The following is a 10,946-nucleotide window of genomic DNA, read 5'->3' as shown; positions in this document are numbered from 1 at the left end:
GCTGGGCACAGTGCTAAGTGCTTTCTAAAATCCATTTATTTATCCATTCCAAGAAAAAATTTAAAGATCTATAGCATGAATCCATCTACAGAGAAAGAACTGATGGTATCTGAATACAGATGGAAGTATATTTGTTGTTGTTGCTGTTGGTTCCTTTTTCTTTTTTTTAAATCATAAACATATTTTATTATTTTTAGTTACATGTAGAGATAGTTTTCAACATTTGTTTTTATAATATTTCTAGTTCCAAATTTTTCTCCCTTCCTCCCTTCCCTCCTTCCTCCCCAAGACAGCAAGCAATCTGATATAGGTTATATATGTACAATCACATTAAACATATTTCTGCATTAGTCATGCTGTGAAAGAAGAATCAGAACAAAAGGGGAAAACCTCAAAAAACGAAAAGAAAAAAAGTAGAAACAGTATGGTTCAATCTGCATTCAGTTTCCACAGTTCTTTTTTCTGGATTTGGAGAGCATTTTCCATCTCGAGTCCTTTGGAACTGTAAAAATCAGAGCTCTGCCCTGAGGAGAAAGCATGTGACTTGGCATCTGGAAGTTACGTCTATAGAATCGCCTGTAGTCATGTCAATCAAAGCTACCAGCCAATTATTTTGTAGCTGTGTGTGTGGACAGCCCTACTTCCTGCTTCACAGATGGCTTCTGGAAGAAGCCGTTGAGGATTGGCCTCTTTTTGTCTGGGGAAGGAGAGTGGAGACAAGTGGAGAACAGGGTGGGGGGGCCCTCTTCATCATTAAAACATGGGCTTGGTGGTGGTGAGAGATTTCAAGTGGGCAGCTAAGAAAGGAAATTGATTTCTTTCTCTCTGGCTATACCGAATTAGATCTGAGGATTTCCATGCTATAAGGAATCTGTTCTCAATCTCTCTCTCTTTCTTCACTAACTTATAATATATATTTTAATAAATCTTTAAAAGCCTAAACTCTTGCTGAATTTATCAGTGATTTTAGCCAGCTTCCCCCCCAAGACTGGGGAGGGGCAGATTAGAACCCACAATTTAGATTTTAAATGACACAGAACAATCTTGGATCATTGTATCTCTGAGAAGAGTCAACTCTATCACAGGTGATCAACACACAATGTTGTTGATACTGTGTACAATATTCTCCTGGTTCTGCTCATCTCACTCAGTATCAGGTCATATAAGTCCTTCCATGTTTCTCTGAAATCTGCTTGCTCATCTTTTCTTACAGCACAATAGTATTCCATTACATTCATTTACCACAACTTGTTCAACCATTCCCCAATTGATGGGCATCCCTTCAAATTCCAGTTCCTTGTCACCACAAAAAGAGAAGCTATAAATATTTTTTACATGTGGGTCCTTTTTGATCTCTTTGGGATAAAGACTTAACATTGGCATTGCTGAATCAAAGGGTATGCTCTCCAGAATGGTTGGATCAGTTCACAGTTCCACCAACAATGCATTAGTGTTCCAATTTTCCACAGCTTCTCTAACATTTATTATTTTCCTTTTTTGTCATGTTAGCCAATCTGATGGGTGTGAGGTGATACCTCAGAGTTGTTTTGATGTGCATTTCTCTAATCAATAGTGATTTAGAACATTTTTTCATATGGCAATAGATTGCTTTGACTTCTTCATCAGAAAACTGCCTGTTCATAACCTTTGACCATTTCTCAATTGGAGAATGGCTTGCATTCTTATAAATTTGATTTAGTTTCTATATATTTTAGAAATGAGGTCTTTATCAGAAACACTGACTGTAAAAATTGTTTCCTGGTGCCAAGCACTTTTTATAAATATTATATTATGTGATCCTCACAATGACCCTGTAAGGTTGATGCTATTGTTATCCCCATTTTATAGTTGAGTAAATTTAAGTAGCCAGAGATTAAATGACTTGCCCATGATCACACAGCTAGTAAGTGTCTGAACTCAGGAATTCCTAACTCCAGGTCTAGGACTCTACCAACTAACCATCAGCTGCCTTCAGGGTGACAGCAAAATGTAGTAGAAAAAGCTCTGTAGTAGGTGCCAAAAGAGCTGGGTATTACTCTTTGTCCTTTCACTTACTAGTCTTGTGCTCTTAGAAGTTTACCAGGAATGACTTAACCTCAGGAAGCCTCAGTTTCTCCATCTTTATAAACTAGAAATAACAATCCATGTTTCCCTCACATGATATTATCAGAATCATTATATACAAATACCTGCATACGTATATAATGTGTTTCAAAAGCTACAAGGTGATAACAAAATATAATACTCATATTGAAATTATTTGATTAATAAAAGGGTTAACTTGATAAGTTATCCAAGTATTTAATCCCACTTGCCTGCTTCTTATATTTTCCAGTAGCTTAAACAGCTTCAAATTGGTCCCAATCATTGATACATTAGTGCATAATTGTCAAATGAGATTATATTTGTAAAGCACTTAGCACAGTGCCTAGCATAGAGCAGACAATTAATAAATATTTGTTCCTTCTCATCTAGAGATGTTTGCCAGGTCCTGGACACACAAAAGCCAAGTGTCTACCATCCAGCTACTCCCTAAAACCCACTTAGGAAACTTAGAGCCCACATTGATTGATATAGCACGAATGTAAGTATTTATAACTCAATCCATTCAGAGAAACCTAGTCTCTATATGTGTATAAAGATATCTTTTGCAAGTGTTTTTACAAAGTGACTAGAATTAAGTTATCACTTGAAATCTATTATCCAGTGCTTCAAGACACTCTACATCATACATTATATCTACAAGTCTCAGTAGATGAGGTCTTTATTATTTGGAGCTATATCTATTCTCTGATCAGATCCTCATGACTGAATCAATTCACTAAATTTCTGATAAAATAAACCTCCATTCTTATATTAAATGTACTCATGTTACTGCAAGTGACCAGGTAGTCTATATTGTTTGATTAAGATAGCTCTGCCTCTTTAATTATGTTTTCCTATTGGAGCTCTGTGTTTTGCTGTTGGAATCCTTGCAATGTGCTGCTTTGATCCCAGGTACCATGGTCCTTGGTCGTTCTAGGAAGAGTAATTTTGTCCATTTTTCCATTTCTCAACAAACTTTCCTTGAGCTCCTAACTTGGAATTTGAGTGATTTCGGTGGTTCACTCGCCTTGCTTCCATGGCTGACGTATGAATAGACCTGAGAGTCTCTCTTGACAAAACTTCTTGTTGGTCTTTCAAACTCCTGAAAAAATTCTACTCTTTGCAATTGATTGCATTTTTATATGACTATAGGTAGCTTTGATTTCTTCATCTGAAAACTGCCTGTCCATATCCTTTGACTATTTATCAATTGGGGAATGACTTATATTTATATGAATACAAGTCACTGTGTTGACTCAGTTCTCTATATATTTGAGAAATGAGACCTTAAGCAGAGGAACTTGCTGTGAAAAGTTTTCCCCAGGTTTCTGCTTTCCTTCTAACCTTGGTTGCATTGGTTTTGTTTGTGCAAATACTTTAAAATTTGTTGTGATCAAAGTAATTAATTTTATACTTTATAGCACTCTCTATCTCTTGTTTGGTCAAAAAGTCTTCCCTTATCAATAGATCTGACAGATAAACTATTCCATTCTCCCCTAATCTGTGTGTGGTATCAACCTTTATGTCTATATCACATTCCCATTTTGACTTTATGTTGGTGTAAATGCTGGTCTATACCTAGTTTCTGCCAAACTCTTTTCCAGTTTTCCCAAAAGCTTGTGCCTTTGGGTTTATCAAACATGCCCATTTACTAATCTATTCCACAGATCCACTACTCTCTCTATTAGCCAGTACCACGTTGTTTTCATAAATTGTCATTTTATAATACAGTTTGAGATCTGGTACTGCCAGGCCACCTTCCTTTGCGTTATTTTTCATTAATTCCCTTGATATTCTTGACCTTTTGTTCTTCCATTTGAATTATTTTTCTAGCTATATAAGATAATTTTTTGGTAATTTGATTGATATGACACTGGATATGTAAATTAATTTAGGTAGAATTATAATTTTTATTATATTCCAATGGCCTACCCATGAACAACTGATATTTTCCCAATTGTTTATATCTGTCTTTCTTTGTGTGAAAAGTGTTTTGTAACTGTGCTCATATAGTTCCTTGGTTTATCTTGGCAGGTAAACTCCCAAGTATTTTATATTGTCTGCAGTTATTTCAAATGGAATTTCTCTAACACTTGTTGCTGAACTCTGTTGGTAAAATACAGAAATGCTGATGAATTACATGGATTTATTTTATATACTGCTACTTTGCTAAATTGTTAATTCTTTGAAATATTTTTTGTTTTAGTTTATTCTATAGGATTCTCTAAGTATACCATCACATCATTTGCAAAGAATAATAATTTTGTTTCCCCACTGCCTATTCTAATTCCTTCAAATTATTTTCCTTCTCATTGTTATAGCTAGCATTTCTAGTACAATATTAATCTTATCAGAGTTGGCTCAAGGAGAGATTAACATGCACACTCAGTTGGGTGGTGTAATATATCTAAGCCAGGCAGTGAAGGAGCCTTACATTCATCAGAATTGGTTTACAGACCTTAATCTCATCAAAGTGGGATCAAGAAGGGATTAACACACACACTTAATTTGGTGGAGTAATCTATCTATCCCTTCAATAAAGTACTAGGGGAAGGAGATGGGGAGGGGGGCAGTGAAAGACGGGGAGGGCAGATTGGGGGATGGGGCAGTCAGAAGCAAATCCTTTTTGAGGAGAGATAGGGTAAAAGAAGATAGATAATAGAGTAAACAGCATGGGGAAGGGAATAGGATGGAGAAAAACTGGGAAAAAGAAAAAAGGAAACAAAATGTACAAAAATATCTATGGCAACTCTTTGTGGTGCCCATCAGTTGGGGAATGTGTAATTGTGCTATGGAAAATGATGAACAGGATGATTTCAGAAAAAACCTGGAAAGACTTATATGAATTGATGCATAGTGAAGAGAACAAAACCAGAACATTGTGCACAGTGACAGCATTAGTGTTCTATGAGCAATTGTGAATGACTTAACTACTCTCAGCAATACAATGATCCAAGACAATCCCAAAGGATTAGTGATAAAGAATACCATCCACCTCCAGAGAAAGAAATGATATTGAATGAACACAGACTAAAGCATGCTACCTTGCATTTTCTTTTTTTTATTTGAGTCTTTTTTATATAAAATGACTGCAGATACCCAAAGGCCCCACCTGAGATTAATTTAGAACTGATTGAATTAAGTGAGACTGAGTGAGAGTGATTGGCTTTGCTGATTAACCTACTTAAAGTTAATTCAATTAAAGCCACACCTGGCTGACTCCCAAGAGGGAGTGTTCTCAGAGTCTGTGAACTATGACATCAACACAAGACCACCCTCAAGTCCAGTAAACCAATGGATTTGGATGACGCTAACCAATCAGCTTGTGTAAGGACTGTATCCTTTACTGTGTATCCTTTACCATGTACTGTGTACTCTTTGCCATGTACTGTGTACCGTGTACCATGTACCATGTATCATTTACCATGTACCATGTATTGTGTACCTTGTACTATGTATCATGTGCCATGTACTGGGGAGGTGTCACTAGCATCAGGAAGACTTACCTTCCTGAGTTCAAATCGAGCCTCAGATATTTACTATCTGTTTGACCCTGGGCAACTCATTGAACCCAGTTTCCTCATTTGTAAAATGACCTGGAGAAAGAAATAGCAAACAACAACAGAAACCATATTGTACCATGTACAATGCACAATGTACTGTGTATTATGTACCATGTATCCTTTACTGTGTACTGTGTATCCTTTACCATGTACCATGTACTGTGTACTTTGTTTCCTTTACCATGTACTGTGTACCATGTATCATGTACCATGTACTGTGTATCATGTATTGTGTACCATATACAATGTACCATGTACCGTGCATTTTCTTTAGGCGAAACGCTCTTAGTTCCTTTAATTGGCATAAGCTTAAAACCTTCCACTATTCCATTTTCCATTCTCTGAATATGCACAGTGCTTTTCCTAAAATGTGATTTCCATCTTGTTTTTGGGTCTCCCAACTTCCAATTGAGTCCTACCTATTGTGTACCATGTATCATGTACTGTGTACATGTACCATGTATCATGTACCATGCATCATGTACCATGTACTATGTACCATGAGCCATGTGCCATGTACCATGTACCATGAACTGTGTATGTGTACCATGTATTGTGTACCGTGTGTCATGTACCATGTATCATGTATTGTGTATCGTGTACTTTGTACTGTGTATCAAGTACCATGTACCGTGTGTTGTGTGCCGTGTACTGTGTGTCATATACCATGTACCATGTACTGTGTATCATGTACTGTGTGTTGTGTACCATGCATCTTCTTTAGGCTAAACACTCTTAGTTCCTTTAGTTAGCATAATCTTAAACCTTGCCAGTCTCTGGATATGCCCAGTGCTTTTCCTAAAATGTGATTCCCATACTGTTTTGGGGTTTTGGAACCCAACTGGGAGACTTCCAATTGAGTCCTATCATTTTTCTGTTTTCTTATATTTGGCTCAATAATCTAGTCTGATAATATTATTTGTCACCCTATACTTCAGCTGATTTTCCCAACTTTGTGCCATCTGCATTGCTGAGAAAAATTTTTATTTGTGTTTTTATTTCAGTCATTGTTAATAACATATTGAGTCATGTTAATGACAGGGTTAAACACAGATTCCCAAGGAAACTCTGCAAAACCTCTTTGTTATTTGTTATTTATTATTATATGAAGAATACTTGTTGACTACTCTTTGGGTATGAACATTTAGCTACTTTTGGTTTTGTTTTGTTTTGATTTTGAGACCTAATCTCCCTTCGTTATTCTGACTGGAAGTACAGTAGCCCCTTCCAGGTCCAAACAATTTAAAATTTATTATTATTTACATTTATTATGCTGTATTTTTCTCCCTCATTTTAGCTTATCTATAATAGCTTTGCTCAGTACTTGGTAACAGAGAAGGAATATGATAAAGATTTGCTAACTGCACCTTCAGAGGACTGGGATTTTTGGTGAGTTTTTTTAATACTCTTTATATTCTCCATGGACATTGTTCTCCTTTGCTTGTACAAAGGCAGAAAGTGTGTCATGTAAAGTTGTTTCCACTGATTTTTACACCGGTCTATAATTTCATCTATAGCATATACAAATTCAGTAGAAATTGCTGTTGTTGTTGTTAGAAATAGACATGCTTGGAATACTTGTGTAATTAAGCTTTTTTTTTTTTTTAAATTTGAGGTATTAGTTGACCTCAATTAAGAGGTTGTAAAGAACTGGTTTTTTTTATTAAATTTTTGCTTTCACATTTCTCTCCCTTCTCCCCTTCCCACATCCATTAAGAAAACAAGAAATACCCAGTATATAAATATATAGCCATGTAAAGCATATTTTCACATAAAGAAATATTTTTTGACATTTTAATATTTAGAAATATGATTTTTTTCTGTTACCCTCACTATAAAGATCAAAAGAGGGGAAGAGAGATCACATAATTTCATATATATATATATATATATATAGTGGAAATATTTTATTGACTAGGGTTAATTTGGGGGCTAATCTGACTGGAGGACTAAATCTGGGACTCTTGACTATTCAGCTAGCTGACTGCTATTAATTTAGTATGGGCCATTTATAAAGTTCCACCACACTGCTCCACTCCCAAATTGATAAGCAAAATATTAAGAAGCCTCTTAACTAAATAATCAAAGCAGAGTTTACTTATGAGCTACTATTTAAAATTAAGAATACAGGGAAATAAAATGTACAACCTGACTCCACTGCGGTACGTCTCTTTCCTACCTGCTGCGCCTGAAACTTTTAATCTTGTCTGCCCAGTCTCTCTATCTTGTCCTTCGGCCTCTCTTCTCTGCTCCTAGTCCTTTAGCCTTCTCTTGCATCCTTGTAGCCCCCCTCTGAGTCTAACCCCCAGGTCTATATATATCTTTCTTATCTCCACTCAAATCTCGGGGCTTTTGTGCCCCCACAGACCAAGCTAATCCACCAGCCATAGCTGGGGCTGGGGCTGGGGGAACGCTCGAGCATCCCGTGCCTCAGCACAGGCTACGCTAGAGCCCGGCCTGGACAAGCCCAGGATCTCTTGGATAGCTCTCCCTCCCCCCAGCTGTCTGACCTGGTGTCTTGTACAGCCCACGGGGCTTTTTGGCTCAGCTGAAGCAGAGGGGGAGGGGCACCTGCACCTCCCACACAGAAGAGACCCTGAGAGCCTAAGGCTTTCTAATTTTTTTTTTAATTTTTTTTTTTTTTTTAGTGAGGCAACTGGGGTTAAGTGACTTGCCCAGGGTCACACAGCTAGTAAGTGTTATGTGTCCGAGGCCAGACCTGAACTCAGGTACTCCTGACTCCAGGGCCGGTGTTCTATCCACTGTGCCACCTAGCTGCCCCGGGCCTAAGGCTTTATAATCTCAGCCTAAAGGTAGGGTCCCCAAATCAAAATAAATTTCCACATAAGAAATGACAAGCAGAAAAGAAAAAGAAAGAAATGACAAGCAGGAGAGCTTCAGAAAAGCCTGAAAAGACTTATGTGGCAATTGGGGTTAAGTGATTTACCCAGGATCCCACAGCTAGGGTCTGAGGTAATATTTGAACTCAAGTCTTCTTGATTCCACTGGTTCTTTACACTGCACTACCTAGAACCATATTAGCAGTCATAAATGAACTCTCTGTCTCTGTCTCTATTTTTCTTTGTTTCTCAGACTTTCTATCTCTCTGTCTCTGTCTCTCTGTCTCTTTTTCTTTCTCTGTCTCTCTCTCACCCCTCTTTCTTTCTCTCTTCCTCTTCTCTCATCTTGTCTCTCCTCACAAGTGTTTGACTTCTGAACACTACCTCCAGCAATCCACCCACCCTTCTATCAGTCACTTTCTCCTCTATTAGCCCCCTCCCCTATAGCATAAAATAGATTTTTTATAACAATTGACTTTGTATGTTTTTCCCTCTTTGAGCCAATTCTGATGAGAGTAATGTTCAAGCATTGCTTGCCACCCCCCCATCTTTTCCTTCACTGTAATAGATTGTTCACACCTCTTCATGTGAGATAATCTATCCTATTCTGCCTCTTCCTTCTCTCTTCTCCCAGTCCAATCCTCTTTCTCTCCCCTTGATTGTGTTTTTTAGAATATCATAGTCATCTTATACCTGTGCCCTCTCTCTATGTATACTCCTTCTTACTGCCCTAATAGTGATAAATTCTTAAGGTTATAAGTATTATCTTCCTATGTAGGAATATAAACAGTTTAACATTATTGAATCCCTTATGATTTCTCTTTCTTGTTTCTCTTTTATGTTTCTATTGAGTCTTGTATTTGAAAATCAAAATTTCTGTTAAGCTCTGGTCTTTTCATAAAGAATGCTTGAAAATCCTTTACTTCATTACATATCCATTTTCCCATTCAGTTTCACTGGTTAGGTGATTCTTGGCTGTAATCGTATTTGCTTTGCCCTCCAGAATATCATATTTCAAGACTTCCAATCTTTTAATGTAGAAGCTACTAAATCCTGTGTAATCCTGACTGTAGTTCAATGATATTTGAATTGTTTCTTTGTGCATGCTTGCAGTATTTTCTTCTTGACCTAGGAGCTCTGGAATTTCAGAATTTCATTTCAGGATCTCTTTCTGGAGGCCATAAGTGGATCCTTTCAATTTCTATTTTACCCTCTGGTTCTAGGATATCAAGGCAGTTTTCCTTGATATGATATCCAGGCTCTTTTTAAAAAAAAAATAATGGCTTTTGGGTAGTCCAATAATTCTTAAATTATCTTTCCTGATCTATTTTCCATGTCAGTTGTTTTTCCCAAAGAGATATTTCCCATTTTCTTCATTGTTTTGATTTTGCTTTATTTTTTCTTGTTGTCTCATAGAGTCATTAGCTTCCACTTGCCCAATCCTAATTTTTAAGGAATTATTTTCTTCATTGAGCTTTTGTATTTTTTCCATTGGCCTTTTTCATTTGGCCAATTCTAATTTTTAATGGACTTGTTTTCTTCAATTAATTTTATATTTTCCCCATTTTTTGTGCTTCTTTTACCTGTTGGTTATTTTTTCATGATTCTTTTGTATTACTCTCATTTTTTCTCCCCAATTTTTCTTCTACCTGTCTTATTTGATTTTAAAAATCTTTTTTGAGCACTTTCAGCAGTTCTTTTTTTTTTCTTTTTGGCTTGAAACCAATTCATATTTTTCTTTGAAGCTTCACATGTAATTGTTTTGATATTGTTGTTCTCATTTGGGTGTGTATTTTGCTCTTCCCTGTCACCATGGTAACTTTCTATGGTAAGGGTTTTTTTTTATTTGTTTGTTTTTTAAAACTCATTTTCCAACCTGTTTCAAGACTTTTAACTGTTAACTTTTGCTGTTAAAGTTGGACTCTGCTCTTGGGGCAAAGGGGACACTTTCCTATGTTTCTTGCACATGTCATCACTGATGTCCAGTCCCAGGGTTTAGGGTCTTGCTACTGACTTGCTGAGGTGTGGCCTGCTCCTGGCTTGCCTGTGCTGGACTGTATTCTCCTTTTACCCCCAGTAAGATAGGTCTTTCCTGCCAACCTTCTAAGTTGGCTTGGGCTGGAAAACCATTTCACCCTGTCCTTTTGTTGGTTCTGTTTTGAGGCATTATTTCATAGTTGTTTGGCAGTGAATGTGGGAGAGTTCAGACAAATTCCTGCCTTACTCCTCCATCTTGGCTTCATCCCCTATCCATTTTTATATTATGCACATCTCTTTATTGTCTGGTTTAATAGAAAACAAATGGATTGGAGGCAGCTAGGTGGCACAGTGGATAAAGCACCAGACCTGGATTCAGGAGGACCTGAGTTCAAATCTAGCCTCAGACACTTGATACTTACTCGCTGTGTGACTCTGGACAGGTCACTTAACCCTCATTGCCCCACCAAAAAAAGAAAAG

This window comes from Dromiciops gliroides, chromosome 4, assembly GCF_019393635.1.
Source record: "Dromiciops gliroides isolate mDroGli1 chromosome 4, mDroGli1.pri, whole genome shotgun sequence".
Classification (NCBI taxonomy): domain Eukaryota; kingdom Metazoa; phylum Chordata; class Mammalia; order Microbiotheria; family Microbiotheriidae; genus Dromiciops; species Dromiciops gliroides.
This window is presented reverse-complemented; position numbering follows the sequence as displayed.